Source organism: Mobula hypostoma, chromosome 4 (genome assembly GCF_963921235.1).
Source record: "Mobula hypostoma chromosome 4, sMobHyp1.1, whole genome shotgun sequence".
NCBI classification, from domain to species: Eukaryota; Metazoa; Chordata; class Chondrichthyes; order Myliobatiformes; family Myliobatidae; genus Mobula; species Mobula hypostoma.
Genome location: NC_086100.1, coordinates 65,512,455 through 65,531,767, shown reverse-complemented (window position 1 = coordinate 65,531,767; position 19,313 = coordinate 65,512,455). Strand labels below are relative to the sequence as shown.

General features: G+C 41.0%; 1 long non-coding RNA gene across 1 annotated transcript in view; it reads left to right on the top strand.

Moving 5' to 3' along the window:
* The window catches only part of LOC134344811 (uncharacterized), a 45,509-nt gene extending 32,447 nt beyond the window's left edge, over positions 1-13,062 (top strand). The window contains exon 3 of the long non-coding RNA XR_010017529.1: positions 12,535-13,062. This is a non-coding gene — a long non-coding RNA (uncharacterized LOC134344811). The remainder of the gene's footprint in view (positions 1-12,534) is intronic.
* The last annotated feature ends 6,251 nt before the right edge of the window (positions 13,063-19,313 follow it).

Sequence of the window (19,313 nt, the reverse complement as noted above, 5' to 3'; positions counted from 1 at the left end):
CGTGTTTGTAGACCGGATATTGAACTTTTTACTGTTGGACTTCGGCCACATTCCACCTAGATTCAACACTGGGCAGCACGGGAGGTCGTTTCTGCCTGTGGCCATCGAACTTGCAGCTCCTCCCGTGGAGGGTCAGACACCCTGAGCCAATAGACTGGTCCTGATCTTTTTCCCATCTGGCATAGTTTGCATTTTGTTGTTTGATTCCTTGTGGTTTTTGTATTGCTATATTTATGCTCTATTCTTGGTTGGTGCGGCTATAACGAAACCCAATTTCTCTCGGGATCAATAAAGTATATCTATCTATCTATTTAATTATTTATGGTGCAACTGTAACGAAAACCAATTTCCCCCGGGATCAATAAAGTATGACTATGACTAAAGTCAGCAAATCAGTCCGTTAGTCCCAGAGAGGTGTCTCTTGCAATTTAAAGCATCAAAGAAAACCACCAGACCTGTAGTACAAAAATGAATTCCAGCATCTATGATCTCTTGTGTCCAGACTTGTAGAATTGTTTCATCAGAAAGATTAACTCAGTCAGCTGCTACTTTTTAAATTGTTGATATTCCTTTCCTGATACCTAACCTGCACTGATCTCTAAAGCTAAAAGGCAACATAAATGTTAAACTCCAAAATTACAGTGTCAAATGTCAAGTTACAGACTGGTTAGCATCATCTGTTTACAGTGTATTCTTCCAGAGGGTGTTAGTTACTGGTACTACCTTTACCAGCCTGGTGTATTTAGAAATTCTGGCGGAAGTATTCACACAATACATTAAACACCAAAGTTCAAAGTAAATTTATTATCGAAGTACTTGTATGTCACCATATACAATCCTAAGACTCTTTTTTGCTGGGATACTCAATAGAATAATAACCATAATATCATCAGTGAAAGACCACACCAAATTGGGTGTTTGACCAGTGTGCAAAAGACAACAAACTGTGCAAATACAAAATGAAAGAAAGAATAATAATAAATAAATAATAAATATCAAGAACATGAGATGAAGTGTCCTTAAAAGTGAGTCCATTGATTGTGGGTATATTTCAATGATGGGTTGAGTGAAATTGTCCCCTTTGGTTCAAGAGTCTGTTGGTTGTTTCTGAACCTGGTGGTGTGAGTCCTGAAGCTCCTGTACCTTGTTCCTGATGGCAGCAGGGAGAAGAGAGCATGTCTTGGGTTTAGGGGTGCCTGATGATGGGTACTGCTTTCCTGTGCCAGCATTTCATGTAGATGTGCTCAGTGGTGGAAGGGCTTTACTTGTAATGTACTGGGCCGTATATTTTGTAGGATTTTCCTTTCAAGGGCATTGGTGTATCCATACCAGGCTCTGATGCAGCCAGTCAGTATACTCCACCTCATATATATAGAAGTTTGTCAAAGTTGTAGATGTCACACCAAATCTTCACAAACTCCTAAGGAAGTAAATGCACTGCCGTACTTTCTTCATTATTGCACATAAGTGCTGGGCCCAGGACAGGTCCTCCAAAATAATAACACCGAGGAATTTGAAGTTGCTGATCCTCTCTACCTCTGATCCTCTGATGAGGACTGTCTCATGGACCTTTGGTTTCCTTCTCCTGAGGTCAATAATCAGCTAGTAGGTCTTGCTGACATTGAGTGAGAAGTTGTCGTCACACCACTCTTCCAGATTTTCAATTTCTCTCCCATTTGCTGATTCATCACCACCTATGGCAATGGTGTCATCAGCAAACTTGAACAGGGCATTGGAGCTGTACTTAGCCACAAAGTCATAATATAGTCATAGCTATCAAATAGAATCAGAAACACCAAAATAACAAGCATTACTATTGCCAATTTCATGCCCTGTTTAGAATAATTGTGTTTTCGCATTTTAATTGTTAGAATGAAATTAAATTCTGACACAGCTAGCATGCAGCTTTTTGATTTATTTCAGAAAGCAAGTGTTTCTTGAACATCGCACTCAAAGTTTGAATTTGTTATTAAGTGACAATCATATCAACTTGTCAACTATGCAGTTACATAACACACATGGTTGAATTTTTGAAGAGTCTGATCTGAATTTATTGTGAAAATTATTTATTGGTAGAGTTTTCAGTAGGTATAGCAGGCTTCAATGTGATGCTCTTTATTTTGATGTTAGAATCCAGCAGGTAGTCAACGGGGTAAATGGGCAAGAAGCGGGCAATCAACTGAGGTAGGGGTAGAAATATTGGAAAGAATTCCAGGTTGAAGGCAACTGAGCCTGTAAGGCAAGATGGTGAATGGTAGCAGCAACTCCAACCAAGGGTGAGGAGGGTATAGATAGGGATTATGTTGACAGAGCATGGCTGAAGAATTGCTTGAGGGACCTTGAGCAGCATGTCCACAATTCATACCATATAAAGAACAAACCTGCCCATCCCAGCAGCTCCCACTTCCCATTAGCTGCTAGGATTTCTGCAACTTAGAAAAGGCCGCGATCAATATTTAATTTAAATGACTGCTGAAGTATAAAGGACATGCTAATATATTACAAATATATAGCATAAAGATAACCCACCCCTTCAGAGAGGCTTCCCTGACACATGAAATTTGCCACACTTAAAACAGAAGGAGATACCTTTGTGGTTGTCACAAGATTCTGCTTTGAATCATCACCTCTCGAAACCTACCAGGTCCATTGTATCAGGTGAAAGGTGGAGAACTAGTTCTGAGAAACAGGAAGGTACCAAAAATTTTATTTTATTTTCTCCACCAATTATGAAAATGTTTTGATGGACAGTCCTTTCAATTTATTTAGGTGTGTCTCCCAGTACTTATCAGCATACTTTCAAGAATGATGTTTATAGATTACTTTTTCAGTGTTTTGATGCAACTTATTGATAGTTAAAGCTTTGTGCATGGCACACTTTACAAAACTAATAACAGCTGGAGCAAAGGTTTAACATCTCACTTAACAACAAAGTTGGAAAATGTTCGAATATTGAAAACCAACATTGTTGCTTAAATGTGAATAAGTAATATATTTCAACATAAAATTACAAATGTTATTAACTAATTACCAACTAAAATTCAAATTTAAAACGATAAACTAATTTAAAATTTAGTGAAGTTATTTTTATATGCAAGTATTAAAATTTATAAATGCAAGCTATTGAAATAATTATCAATAATGTTACATGGCAAAGGAAACTAGAAAGTAACAAATACACATTTAAAAAAATTAACCAGATACTTAAATTTATTCAGATTCTTCTGAGAATACTGATTTCTTCAACATTATGTGTCATATATTCTTTGAATGCCAAGTATCAACATTTCTGCATGTTATTCTGCTCTTTCAGATCATCTAAACTTTTGTAACTGTAAAAGAAATTTGCTAATTTGTCACTTCATTATCTAAATTGTCAGTTAAATGGTAAAATAACGGCTTTTATAAGGTCACTTTTGGAAATGTTCCTACTTCATATTTTGTAGATCTTTATAAAATACTTTCTTCTTCAAAGTCAAACTTAAGTACAGATCCACTTTGGAAAGGAAATCCATTCTTGCTTTCTTTTCCATTCATAAATTCTTCATAAGGATCCGTTTGGGATTTCTTTTTCTTTGCTCGCAGATGCCCCAGAAATACAACAAATGCCAGGAATGAGTAGAAAAACATCACAAAGAGGACAAAAAAGTAGGCATTTTCATCGGATTGCTGCAGATTTCCCACAGAAGCAGTTGCATTCAGCTGTGATCCATCATTTTTGTCTAAAGATTCCTTTAAGAATTTTCCAAAGCATGATTTGAAGAGGGAAATTAAATTTGTTGTGTTCATCTTGGTGCCGCTGAGAAAAATTGTATGCGCTCCCAAAGCAAGCATGTGAACTCATGTCCAGAGATAACTGAATTCTAGATTTGGTAAGGAATGCTGCTCCTTCACTGACTGCAGTGGCCTAATAATAATACAACATATCTTAGATAATGCACTCTATGTTGGAGTACAAACTTCTGGATATATCACTTTGAAACATTAACAGAAGCAGCATTTCCAAATATAAGATCAGTGCAAAACCCCAATGCATCTATGAAAAAGATGACAAACTGATAACCTCTCAGGCCTCTGCTGCTGTTGATTTGTTCCTGGTTGAATGAGGTATGAGACAGCAGCTTCAAGTGTTTTGGCCTTTGACCTTCAATCCTTGAGGAAACTAGCAAACCTCTGCTTTGCTGTGATCATTGACTTTGCCTGTATTGATATTAACACAATAAGCTAATGTATCCTGTTCATAGTGGAACAAACTTTTAATGTCCAACTTAATAATATTCTGACAACATAAAGTGGTCTATTAATGCAAAGAGACATTTACACTACTTTTAAAAAATGTTTTAATCACAAAACTAAACATTTAGATTATCTTAATATGAACTAGTTTTGTTCTATGATTAACAAATTGTGTAATGGTGATATATATGAATATATATCAGGATTTATCATTTAATTCTAGATAGTTCTTTCATGATGCCAAAATACAACTCCTCACTGCAAAAGGCATCAGTTAGTTGCACCAAATAGGAGGTATCCTAACAAAGCTTTGTTAAATGCTGTCAAGTAAATAGCAAATATCTCCACCAGATAATTCATAATTATAATTGCAATAAATATGATCTATATTTAATATAATCATTATAAGCATACATATATATAACATAGTATGCCTGTAATTATGACAGTTTTTAAAGATTTATTCATTTATAGGATGTGGGCGTCGCCAACAAAGCCAGCACTTATTGCCCATCCCTAAGTTGCCCTTGAGAAGGTGGTGATGAACTGAACTGCTGCAGTCCCTGAGGTGTAAGGACACCCACAGTGCTGTTAGGGAGGGAATCCCACGATTCTGACCCAGCAACAATGAGGGAACGGTGATATATTTCCAAGTCAGGTTGGTGAGCGACTTGGAGGGGGATTTCTTAGTGGTGGTGCTCCCAGATATCTGCTGTCCCATCTCCACTTAGATGTTTGGAAAACTCAAATTTGCAGTCCATTTTGCCATGTTTCCAAAATCAAAGAATGAGGTTTACAGGAAGATATTGCTTCCTGTTTGGCATTGCTGCCTGTCACACCTCCCACAATTTCCTTAGGTGAGCTGCACGGTCGTCAGCCGGGGACCATCACCCATTGATGTTTTGCTCCCTTAGCCCTGGTACAGCTCCTGGTGGCGGACTAGTGGCAGGGATGCCTGCAGCTTCCGATGGGGTTAGTCAGTCAGTCAGTCCCCCAATTTCTATCCTTCCTCCTCTGTCACAGCCAAAAGCTGCCCTTTTCTGCCTCTCCAGCCAACTATCCAGTGGTACTCCTGACCCTCGCTCCGGTCACTGCCATATCACAGAGTAACCTTGTCGTCGATGCGCCGACATCCTACCTCCACAGGGCAGGTGGCGGCCCTCCATCCAGCTTCCTTACACTCAGCTGTCAGGTCTGAGTACCTCAGCCTCTTCCGCTTATCAGCAGCCTCCACTCTTCCCTCCCATGGGATGGTTAACTCAATGAGGAGGATTGTCCTGGCAGCCGTACACCACAGTACTATGTCTGGGTGGAGAGATGTGGTGGTGATTTTTGTGGGGAACTGTAGCTATCTGCTGAGATCTGCCCTGCTTGCCTGTGGAGAGAAATCCTGAAGGAGCTCTCAGGCGGGTGCATTTGGTGCTCTTACCAGCCTTAACAAATGGACTGAGTTGTCATCTCACTGGGGAAAGGCTGCTTCTCGCATCCCACCTGCGGGTCTCTAAGATCTCCACCAGCTTCTTTAGCACCTGGTAATGCTGCCATCTGTGGGACAGCACAGTCTTTTATCCTGCCAAGATGATGAGTGGAATTATTCTAAAAATATATGTTTTTTTCGTATCTTCTAAGGCGTTATAGTTATTTCCCAAAAGCTTCAATCTTTTCCAGTGCTGAATCCATGTTGAGAATGTTTGCTCTGGAAATATTAAGCTGATTTGAAGGAGTCCTGTTAAGTAACCTGAACATGCAAAGCAAACTCACAATATGTATCATTTATTTGTTTTTAAATATTATTTATTTTATTTAAGGATACAGCGCAGAACAGACCCTTCTGGCCCAACAAGCAACCCACCAGTTTAACGCTAGCCTAATCAAAGGTCAGGTTACAATAACCAATTAACCTCCTGACCAGTCCGTCTTTGTACTGTGGGAGGAAGCTGAAGCTCTCGGAGGAAACCCACGCGGTCATGGGGAGAACATGCAAACTCCTTACAGATGGCGCTGGAATTGAACTCCAAACTCCGATGCCCTGAGCTGTAATAGTACCCCACTATTTGCTGCTCTACTGTGGCACAAGGGTATCTAATGTATATTTGAAACTGTAACTGTGAGGTATTAATTTTATATTAGAAGTTCTTATAATTATTGGAATTTGAGCCTCTATTTGTGAACGTGCTCAGAAATGGTGGAGGTTGAGAATCTGTGCACACAAGAGTTATGTATCTATGTCTAATTTGTTGTCACTTCAAGACTGCCTAATGGAAATGTAGGTCTGACTCTTCATGGGATTTTGATATTATGTTAGATTAGATGCAACTTTATTGTCATTGTGCCGAGTACAGATACAAAGCCAATGAAATGCAGTTAGCATCTAACCAGAAATGCAAAGAATAGTGTTATTTACAAAATAACTGTGAATAAAAAGTAAGTGCTACAGCACACAAATATAAAAGTACTGAGACAGTACAATATGGGTGCAATACTGCTTAGCGCTGTGATGTGAGGTTCAGCAGGGTCACAGCCTCAGGGAAGAACCTCTTCCTGTGCCTGCTGGTGCGGGAGCGGAGGCTCATGTCGTGCCTACCGGATGGGAGGAGAGTAAAAAGTCCATGGTTAGGGTGAAATGCATCCTTGATATTATGTCTTGTATTTGTTAATATGCCTAACATTATAGATTAGATTAGATTATGAGGACACTCAGTCCTCGTTTATTGTCATTTAGAAATGCATGCATTAAAAAATGATACAATGTTCCTCCAGAGTGATATCACAGAAAGACAAGACAAACCAAGACTAAAACTGACAAAACCACATAATTATAACATATAGTTACAACAGTGCAAAGCAATACCATAATTGATAAAGAGCAGAACATGGGCACGGTAAAAAAGAGGTCTCAAAGTTCCAATAGACTCCTCATCTCACGCAGATGGTAGAAGGGAGAAACTCTCCCTGCCATGAACCTCCAAGTGCCGCAAACTTGCCGATGCCACACCATTGGAAGCACCGGACCACAGCGGACTCTGAATCCATCCGAAAACTTCGAGCCTCCGACCAGCCTTCCAACACCCAGCACCGAGCGCCATCCTCTGCCAAGTGCTTCGACCCCGTCCCGGCCGCCGAGGACTCGGGCCTTCCCGTCCAGAGATTCTGGATCACACAGTAGCAGCGGCAGTGAAGCAGGCATTTCAGAAGTTTTGCCAGATGTTCCTCCGTGCTCTCACGTCTGTCTCCATCAAATCAGGAATGTGCACAGCACCTTACTTGACAAATAACAGACATCACTACCGGAGTGGCCGCTGCGAGCTACGTCGCGCCGCCATCTTCTCCTCCCGCCACAAAATCTACAAAATTAAAAAAGTATATATTTTTGCTTTTATTTAATAAGGGTTTTCTTTCAGACTATATTTCAAACTCATTGAAAAGAACCAATGCTCTGTCAAGAATCAATAAACGTAAAAGTTATTTCACAGCCTCATCATCATCTACCACACATACAGGCTGTTAGATCCATCGTGCCATGACAAAGGTCAATATTCATAGATAGAATAAGGGAAGGGCATATCCTATGAAACTTTAGGATAGGTTAAATAACTATTGAATGCTTTTTCTAGATTAGAACAATGGTTATACTCACAATTAGAACAACAAATCTGAGAAAATATCTTTACACCGAAGGGTGTTATTATGTGAAATGTTCCATGACAATCCAAGTAAAGCAAATTTCAGAACTTCTTGAAACAAAAAATGAGATTGTTGCTTGAAGGGCTGGAGAAGCAAGCTGGCCTAGAAGATTACTGATGATAGACAAAACAAAACTGGCACAGACTTTTTGGACTGACAGGTTTCATCTCTGCTTGAAGACAAAGATAAGAGTGGAACAGTTTCCTTTTATAGTTGTTATAGCCTGGCTCTTTTTAGAGGATTGGCTTTTTCTCATGCTTCATATTAGTTAACATAAATAATAGATTTTAAAAAGTTGAATTCCTTAAATGTTTTGGGCAGATTGCACTGTCAGCTTTGCATCAGAGTTAAAATGTTTTATTTTGGGACTAACCTCCAAGGTTTGTTCCAAAATAAAACATTTATCCAGGTTAAGGGTACAGTGGAAACATTGCCAAGGTTTTTTTTCTTCCTACTGTTTGTAATGTGATAGTTGGAATCTGCTGACATTGTACATTAATTTTCTTTCATTTGTGACTGGAATGTGAACCTTGAGGTGAATAAGATACACTTTTTGGCCAGTTCTGTATTCTATAGCTTGGTTCTTTGATTGCCAGTGCCAAGTGAAATGAAAGACTGTGTCAAAGAAGCAAGGGGCAAAGGTTAAGTTCTCCTCAATATGCATTTCCTTCAGATGTGTCCACCGCACGATAAAGGTAAAGTGGTCAGAGTCACTCAATGAGTATTATGTTTTACAGGTTACATCGCACCAAAGTAAATTGTTGTTTTACCAAAGAGCGAAACATTATCTCTGCGCATTGAGATTACTTGACTAAATGACAGTAACAGCTGCTTTGGTGATCTAGCTGTCGTGGCATCAGGGAGAAAACACAAAGCCACTTTGAAGTAGCTTTCACTTTTAAAAAATGGTAATATTTTGCAAGCTTAACACTGTTTCTTTAAGTATGACCTCTGAACTGATCTACTGATGACTGTTACACGTGTACGTATTGTGTTATAGCTGAAAAACTACAGTGTGCCTGTATTTGCCATTAGGATTCGGCAATAAAACACATGAAAGCAAAATAGAAACAAATTAAGTTAGAAATCTATCCTGATTATCACTAACTGCAGCGATAAAACTGAAGACAAACTTATAATAAAATGAAACAGTACAGCATTTTTAGAAAACTATTAGTTTTCTAAATAATATCTAAAAAAACTTACTCAAGCATTAACTGATATGTTAGTCTCATTTTCTTTAAATTATCATTTCAATTTAACCATGTATAAAACTAAAATACAATTGAAAGAATTAAACTACTTAGGAAATCTGACACATATTTGCAAATAAAATTGTTATTTTAAGGGGTAAGATAACATAGATCTTGATTCTCGTTTTTAACCCCTTTGTTATCCAGTGAGTGGCTGTTTTGATTTATTTGCAAAATGACAATGGAATTATGAAAAACACAAAATTCTGGAATTTCTCAACAGATCAAGTATCATCTGTGGACAGAGAAATTTAACATCATGAAACATTTTACGTATTTAAAAATAGCAAGTCAGAATAGCTACAAAAATAATGGGCAAATTTCAGGGTAACAGGATATTTTACCAACAATAGGCTGGAGTTTACTAAGTCCAATTAACAATGCTGTTTTTTTTATGTTATCTGTTGTTTAAGCTATGAAAATAATCATGTGAAATATACTTTCATCCTCTAATCAGTTGGATATCAGATTATGATTACAATATGAATAAAAAGTCCGATGCCCTTGGTCAACAAAGAAACTATGTGATTATTTTTATAACAAATTTAGTCATAGTAAATTTTAACTGTAATTTCTAAAATAATGTTATTGACTGACTATTCTTATAACTGCTTCATACTGGTTTTTTTTAAGCATTAATGTCATGCAATTTATATGACATCCAAAAGATCAGTCTGACCAGAATATTTTAAGGTGTTCTTTGCAGGCAGTTAAATTACAATATATAGATATGGTGTTAGAGAGTGTTCTGGGATTATGGTATATAGCAAATGCTAATTTCAACAGCAGCCCGTCTTCAGACCTGAACGTGGATTGTACCTTGAATTTAAAATGCAGCTCTGAACAATGGTCTTCCTGGAGTTGCATATTGGGGTTGATTGCAAACCAAGAAACACCCATTCAGTTGATATCTGCATATACATGAATGTAGAGAGAGAGAGAGAGAGAGAGAGAGAGAGACAGGGGACACAGAGACACAGAGAGAGACAGAGAGAGACAGACAGACAGAGACTCAGAAAGAGACACAGAGAGAGACAGACAGACACAGAGAGACAGAGAGAGACACAGAGAAAGAGAGAGAGACACACACAGAGAGAAAGAGACAGAGAGACAGAGAGAATGAGAATGCTAATCTCGGATGTTTGAATTATGAGTATGAAGAGGGAGGCGACTGAAAACCATATGTAATTCAAAGGAAGCATTGTTGATCCATTGGAAGTATAGAATTGGCCTGCTGTTACCTTTGATCTTTAGCATATAGATATGTCATGTAATAATGGGTCAGGCAGGCCTCTTCTTCCAAGAGTGTCTCGAATATGATGCCTACTGCATGTGGTGCTGAATAAAGGCTTCTATATCCACTAACTTCAGTGTGTCTCCAGTAACTTTGTTCACAGTCACAACATATGGTAATATTCGTTATTGAAATGAAATATAAACGACGGACTTTTACATACTGATAGGAACGCTCCTAGTCTAGTACCTTATCTGTCAATTGTCCAATGTTATTACGGTGCAGCAGTCGGAAAGATGGTAGAAATTAGACATTGTCTGTTCCTTTCCCTTACATAGATGCTGCATAGTATGCTGAGTTCCTCCAGCAGTTTTTGCTTTGGAAATTAATATTTCTTCTACCTTAGTTACAAAATGTTTAGTTTAGATGTTACAATGTTTCCCTTTTGCATTGTGTTGATGGCAAAAATAAAGTGCATTCTTTTAATTTTTCATTATATACCTTTGGTTTAATTTTATTCCACTGGTAATTTAAGATGCTTGTGTGAAGTTTGCAACAGCACAAAACACCTGGGTTGTTTCCACAAGTTGTAAAAGTATGTTGCACAGCAATGTTTAAGACGCATTGCAACAGGCAAACAAACAGGATTAGGGGGATATGGACCATGTGTGGGCACATGGGATTAGTTTAATCACAAACAAGTGAAAATCTGCAGATGCTGGAAATCAAGGTAATACACACAAAATGCTGGAGGATCTCAGCAGGCCAAGCAGCATCTATAGAAAAGAGTAAACAGTTGAATTTTCGGGCCAAGACTCTTCATAAGTACTTGATAAAGGCTTTCGGCCCAAAAAGTTGACTGTTTACTCTTTTCCAGAGATGCTACCTGACCTGCTGGGATTAGTTTAGACTGGCTTCATGGTCAGCACAGATATGATGGGCCAAAAGGCCAGCTCCTCATGTCTACAGCCTTTGTAACATGATTTTCTTGAACTGATGAATTACAGCTCCAGCTAGTTTTTAATACCTGTGAAGCATCATGATGACCTGGATTAATTGCGCAATAATTCAATTAACATTCCAAGTGTGCAAGGTGACAAGACCTCTTGCGGTAGGATTTTTCCATTTCTTCAAGGTCCTGAAGGTTTTTACGCTACATCTCAGGGTTAGGAATATTAATTAAAAAGAGTTAACAGGGGTAACTAATTTTGTAGTAAAGTTGAAATTGGGCACTTTACTCTGAATACCGAACAATCCTTTCAGTTTCTCCAACACTTAAAATATTAGTATTTTTATTTTAAAACAATTTAGTACCGTATAATTATACCAATATCTGAAATGAGGTTTCTAGGAAGCAGGACAAGGAAAAGACACTTGGTCATTTGAACTTGCCCTGCCATTCAATAAGATCATGGGCTGATCTGATTTTTACCTGCTGCTCCATTTCCTGCAACCTTTCAGTATCCTACAGTCTAAAGAGCTGTTTTGAATACACCTTATGACAAATCATCCACAGCAATCTGAAAGAACTTTAAAGATTCTCAAGGCTCCAAATGAAGATAAGCCACTATACCTGAATTTTAAGTGATCAACCTTGACACTGAAAGAATGAGCCTAGTTCTAGACTCCTTTATCAGAGAAAACATTCCTTTAGCTTCTGGTGCCGTGATTAGGAAGGACCAAGTGGTATTCTTTTGTCCTGTAATTTTCTACATAACCTAGTATTTGCTCTCAGAAGCTCATATATTTCAATTGCATCAGCCCATCTTTTAAACTCCTCAAAGTATGGGCTCACTCCGCTCACGCCAAATATCCTTTTACAAATGTAGAAAGGATCAATAAAACTTTTCAGAGACATTTGTTTCCAGACTACATAAATTCTAAGACAAAGTTATTATTTATGATTTCAAGTCTTTTTCTTCTCTTGGAGAGTGATACGCATTGTTTTCATAAGAACAACATCAAAATATATTTTATAATCCCACTACATGACTTGTTCCTGTGCTGAGGGTAGACTAGTCACAGAATGTTCCAAATGCCAAGATGGCACCAGAAGGTGACTTCTCCCAGCTCAACAGAGAAACAGTTAAATTCTTCCTATTCTAATGCTTCTGTTTTCCTTTTCAGGGTAGCTGCGGTCCTGTCAGGATTTTCGATCCACAGCAGCGCTCAAAGCTGCGGTTCTGCCCAGCGATGTGTTCCTGTTCTTGGAGTTCGACAATCAGTCACATTTCCCTATGTCCAGATTCAGCCTGAAGTCGGGCAACTTCAGTGCTTTGCATGGCCCTGTGGACATGAATTCTCACCGGTGTCACGAACTGAATCATAATGGGAACCAGAATATTGAGGACAGCGAGAGTGGCTGTCAGCGGGCTCTGCTCTCGGTAGTCCATCTCTCTCTCTCTCTCGAGGGTGAGGGAGAGTTTGCTGCCAATTCTCGAGTCAGGGAGCTCAAAATAAAAGCTTTACATTTGTGGTTGGTACATCCAATAATACTGACCACAAAAGTAAAGGATTTATGTTTCAGTAATGCTTGCTTTAAGGATAAAAAAGAACAAACATTGCCACCAGCTTGGCTCCTTGGTCCCTCCACTTGCGGTAGCTGAAAGACTGAATATATTTTATCAAAATAAACTTTATTCATACTAAACAATATTGACCCAAATAAACTGTGCAATGCCTTGTCATTCTTTACATTCAAAGTCAATGCTTTCAGTATTGTTCTATAACATTCCTACACATCCATTCCACTGCTATCATTCATGTGGCCCTCTGGGGTTGTATACTGCTATAATAATTGAGGGACTTCCTCACCCCAACCCAGCCCCTCCCTCTGCACTCTGAGACCTTGCAGTGGTGGCACCAAGTTTCAGTGCATCCCTCAGCACACACTCTTACAGTCTGCAATGTGCCAGTCGCCAGTTCCTCCACGGACATCTTGACGTGCTAGCAGACCAATAACTTCCAGGCAGAGCAATGTTCCTCTTTCATTGAGTTGATGATCTACCAGCAGTACTTGACGGTCATCTCTGCGTGTGTCCCTGGCAGCAACCCAGAGTCCTCTGTCACCCAGCTTCTCCAGTTCAACCACGACACAGGGCCTTGTAACTTCATCCCCACCCCCTTTGTAAACCCACAGTCTGCAAAGAGATAAGCTATGATCTCTTTCCCACTGCAGTCTTCCTGTCATGGTCCGGCCCGTGAAGTCCGTATTCCGGTTCACGGTCCGGTCCATTGACCCTTGCTCCAGGTTTTCCTGTCTACCCTGTTTCTGTTCTTGTTGAGTTCTGATTGAGGCAGCTGATGCTCGTTGGGGCTGGCTGCATAAATACCTCCAGAGACCAGGGTGTGGCTGCTGGATTGTTCTTGTTCTTACTTCATGTATCCCTTGCTCTGCCTTCTGTTTCCTTGCCTGAAGCCCTGCCTTGTCTTGTTGGTAACTTTTGCCTCGCCTGAAGTTCTCATCTCGCCTTGCTTTGCCTGAAGCCTTGCCTTGTCTTGCCAGTAACTCTCGCCTCGTCTCACCCGCAGTCTTGTCCTGGAGCCACCCTGTACCTAGCTCCCTTCCTGTCCCTTGCCTCTGCCTAGGTAAGCCAGCCCGTCTTGCCGTTACCTGGGGTTGGTTCTGTCCCTTCCTGTCTCTTGCTTCTGTCGGGTGGTGATCCGCGCCCTGCCCAGGAGATCCGCGCCCTGCCCAGGAGGAGCCAAGCCTCGCCTCCAGCCTCCTGCCAAGCCTCACCTCAAGTCTCCAGCCTCCTGCCTCCTGTCAAGCCTCGCCTCAAGTCTCTTGCCTAGCCTCCAGCCTCTTGCCAAGCCAAGCCAAGTCTCTAGCCTCTTGCCAAGCCAAGCCAAGTCTCTAGCCTCTAGCCTCAAGCTTGTAGACTCCAGCCTCATCCTGCCTGCCTGCCAAGCCTCGTCCTTGCCTAGTTCTGGGGTCTGAGCCAGAGGCAAGACCCACGTACTGGGTCCTTGTCCAGTCTCTGGCTCGGAGTCCAAGCCCGGGCTCCTAGCTCTCTTGTTCAGTCCTGTTCCAGGTTCCTGGTTTTCCTGTCCATGTCCTTGCCATCGCCCTGTATCCTAGTCCTGTCCCTAGTACTTCAATCTCTGTGTCTTGCACTTGGGTCCATTCCCAGCCACCGCCGTATGACACTTCCCTTGGGCAGCACACAATGGGAGTGATGCACGAAGGATCTGACTATGAAGGCCCCTCTCAGCACCAGCCAAGCAAGGTCTTGGTGCCTCCTGATGAGGCCGGATGCAGGGCCAGTCTGAACAGTCTAGTTAGGGAACCACCACACTGTGTCCATCAAGTCCTTCTCCTGCAGTGTCTGCTGGATATTCCATGCTGACCACAACCTAATGGATTTGTGCTCAAGGATGTTGGTCCAGAAAAACTTTTACATGAAGGACAGGAGTGTAGTAACATCCACTGACTGGGTTGTTGCAAGGGAGTAGGGCCAGAGCCATCCTTCACAACACCAGGGACTGACAGAAACTTAGTATGCAGTGGTATTTGATGGTTGTGTACACATGAACACGGTCATCCGGATGAGGGTGACATTGGGTGTGTTTTAGTCCCCACTGTCCAGGGAATGGTACATTGTGACATATCTGACCCACTCCATCTTGAACCCCCAGATGAACGTGAAGATAGCTTGGGTGATTCCCAAGATGGAGGATGGGTCACATCTGGGCCAAGCACAGCAGCCCTGAGCACACCTCACACCTGATGACCAGGTTCTTCCCAGTTATCAATAAGACTATAAGACATAGGAGCAGAATTAGGCCATTCGGCCCATTGACTCTGCTCCGCCATTCCATCATGGCTGATCCCGGATCCCACACAACCCATACACCTGCCTTCTCACCATATCCTTTGATGCCTTGACCGATCAGGAAACAATCAACTTCCACCTTAAATATATACATGGACTTGGCCTCCACTGCAGTCTATGGTAGAGCATTCCACAAACTTACTACTCTCTGACTAAAAAAATTCTTCCCTAAATCTGTTCTAAAGGGTCACCTCTCAATTTTGAGGTTGTGCCCTCTAGTTCTGGATACCCCACCATAGGAAGCATCCTCTCCACATCTACCCTATCTAGTTCTTTCAAAATTCGGTAGGTTTCAGTAAGATCCCCCCGCATTCTTCTAAATTCCAGAGAGTAAATTCCAGTATTCTCCCTCAGCTCACCCCAAAAATCCTGCAGCAAACTTCTGCCTTTACGCCACGTTATTGAAGGTGATGTCAAAGAAGCAATTACCGGTTAGATATTGGACGCAGTAGATGTCCTTCATATCTAACTTGCAGGACCTTCCAAATGAAGGACTCCTTGTTGAAGGGGTTTTCCTCTCTGAGATCCTTCACTGCCAACCTGACAGTGCTTCTTTTCCCAGGTCCTCGGGTCGACGCGCTGGTAGCTGCAGTCATTCTGAATGGGCATTGATTGTTGGAAAGGGGTGTTAGATTGGCTTCCTAATCAGCATGAGAATCCACCTCTACGTCAGCAGGTTAAGACCAAAAGACCAAGAAGCGATCAGAAAAGCTGAGGGATGGCAGTGTTCATACCAGTGAGTGTAAATCTCCAGAACAGGCCAGTCAGTTTACAAGCTCTGCAACTCAAATTACACAAACTGCATCTTGACTTTACTATTTCATTACATATAAAGATTGCTGTGCTTGCACATGAATTGTTTATTAAACATGCCAGGAAAGTTTATGCTGATCATTAAAGGATATTATGTTTAGCAATCCTCCCAACCAGAGAGGATATCTTCAAGAGTGGTGCTACAAGAAGGCAGCATCCATCATGAAGGACTATGACTATTAGGCATGCAGACCACAAAGTTATAAACTCAAATGATGACCTTAAGCAGATATAAATAGCTATGAGTACTCTCACTAAAGGGAGGTTATACTGTAACTACCTATTCTTCAAAAACTAGCTAACTTCCCTCTTTATCCTCCCTGGCGAGTTTACCCACTATTTGAGCAGTGGGCCCCCTCTACCAAGGAGAAGATACCTCCAACTAACAAAACAGATTAAACTACAGTTCATTTATTTTTAGTGATATACACTTAAGTTCAAACAACATTCTTAAAACATGTTTAAAACTCGGAGGATTTCCATCTTAAACACTTCGCAATTACAAGCTATTTCTAAACATAAAGCATTTCCAAAACACAGGTAAAATTCTTATAAACAAAAAAGTCATACAGACGATGCAGACAATCAAATCATTCATCTCAGAAATTGAAGCCAGAGGAATGGACTCTAGTTCACCCCATGTTTCTTTCATGCTTCTTGATGTTCCTTACTTCATTCCTAATAAGCCTGAACTGCCCTCTATATTTATACCCTTTTTCTTTGCCTCTTGGGTGACTTCACACACATGTGATATTTCCTCAGCTACCCTTTTTTACCCAAGAAGCCGAAAATCCTTTTGGAGACACAGACCTCAGCTATCTACCATTAATGCTGTAAAGCTAACTTCTCTGAGTACATACAGTAAAACTCCCAACTTACTGATAGATCAGTTATTTGATATGCAAAATGATTTGTTTCCATCAGATCTGCAAAATTCCTTGAAATAAGTAACTTAGTCAGTGTTGGCTGTTTGAAACAAGCCAAATTAAATAACCCATTGTCTTATTGCTATATTTATACCCTGTTCTTGGTTGGTGCAACTGTAATGAAACTCAATTTCCCACAACTAGAGGTCATGGGTTAAGGGTGAAAGGTGAAGAGTTTAAGGGGAACATGAGAGGAAACTTCTTCACTCAGAGGCTTATGAGAGTGTGGAATGAGCTACCAGCACAAATGGTGCATGCAAGTTCAATTTTAACATTTAAGAGAAGTTTGCATAGGTACATGGATGGTAGGGGTACGGAGGGCTATGGTCCCAGTGCAGATCTATGAGAATAGTCAGTTTAAGTTGTTTCAGCATGGACTAGATGAGCCAAAGGGCCTGTTTCTGTGCTGTACTTCTCTATGACTGTGTACAAGAAGAAGTCCATTTCACCAGCGATCCAGGGGCATAACGATCAGCTACCAAACTGCCTCTACTTCTCAACACCGCTCTCCAAAAATTAATGATAATAGGAAAACAGGCTAATAGTAAACTTGGATCAACCTTTCGAGCCACTTCACAGCAAAAGTAGACCTAGATGACAAATGCTATCACATTCTTTCATGCACTGACACAACCCTGGCCACTTGAAAGAGGGGTTTTCAGGTCAGGTCCTCAGATATTGGGGTAAAGCTCATAAACTACAGAAGTGATCTTTCTTCTTACATGCTTCGTAATGAATGACAGGCACCTCAAACACGAGGAAATCTGCAGATGCTGGAATTACAAGCAACACACAAAAAAAGTTGCTGGTGAACGCAGCAGGCCAGGCAGCATCTATAGGAAGAGGTACAGTCAACGTTTCAGGCCGAGACCCTTCGTCAGGACTAGCTGAAAGAAGAGCTAGTAAGAGATTTGAAAGTGGGAGGGGGAGGGGGAGATCCAAAATGATAGGAGAAGACAGGAGGGGGAGGGATGGAGCCAAGAGCTGGACAGTTGATTGGCAAAAGGAATACTTTATACTTTATACTTTATTGTCACCAAACAATTGGTACTAGAACGTACAATCATCATAGCGATATTTGATTCTGCGCTTCCCGCTCCCTGGATTACAAATCAATAGTAAATATTAAAAATTTAAATTATGAATCATAAATAGAAAATAGAAAAATGAAAAGTAAGGTAGTGCAAAAAAAACGAGAGGAAGATCCGGATATTTGGAGGGTATGGCCCAGATCCGGGTCAGGATCCTTTCAGCAGTCTTATCACATTTGGAAAGAAGCTGTTCCCAAATCTGGCCGTACGAGTCTTCAAGCTCCTGAGCCTTCTCCCGGAGGGAAAAGGGACGAAAAGTGTGTTGGCTGGGTGGGTCGTGTCCTTGATTATCCTGCTCCGACAGCCAGGATATGAGAGGATAATGGGACAGGAGGCCTAGGGAGAAAGAAAGGGGGAGGGGTGAAGCCCAGAGGATGGGCAAGGAGTATAGTGAGAGGGACAGTGATGGTAAAAATTGGAGGAGATGGCAGTTGAATGCGTGGCTGAGGAGTTGGTGCAGGGAGCAGAGTTTTAGATTTTTGGATTATTGGGATCTCTTCTGGGGAAGGTGGGACCTGTACAAATTGGATGGGTTGCACTTGAACTCAAGGGGGAGCAATATCCTTGCAGGTAGGTTCACTGGCATGGTTTGGGAGGGTTTAAACTAATTTGAAAGGGGGATGGGAGCCAGAGCGATAGAGCAGTGAAGGAAGTGCATGGAGTAAAGCCAGATCTAACATATAGAGAGGCTTTGAGGAAAGAGAAGCAGAATAAACGGTGTAAAGATAGTAAGGTAGAAGGGCTGAAATGTGTCTACCTCAATGCAAGAAGCATCAGGAACAAAGGTGATGAACTGAGAGCTTGGATACATACATGGGATTATGATGTAGTGGCCATTACAGAGACTTGGCTGGCACCAGGGCACGAATGGATTCTCAATATTCCCGGATTTCAGTGCTTTAAAGGGGATAGAGAGGGCGGAAAAAGGGGAGGAGGGGTGGCATTACTGGTCAGGGATACTATTACAACTACAGAAAGGGTGGGTAGTGTAGCAGGATCCTCTTTTGAGTCAGTATGGGTGGAAGTCAGGAATAGGAAGGGAGCAGTTACTCTATTGGGAGTATTCTATAGGCCCCTGGTAGCAGCAGAGATACAGAGGAGCAGATTGGGAGGCAGATTTTGGAAAGGCGCAAAAATAACAGGGTTGTTATCATGGGTGACTTTAACTTTCCTAATATTGATTGGCACCTGATTAGTTCCAAGGGTTTAGATGGGGCAGAGTTTGTTAAGTGTGTCCAGGA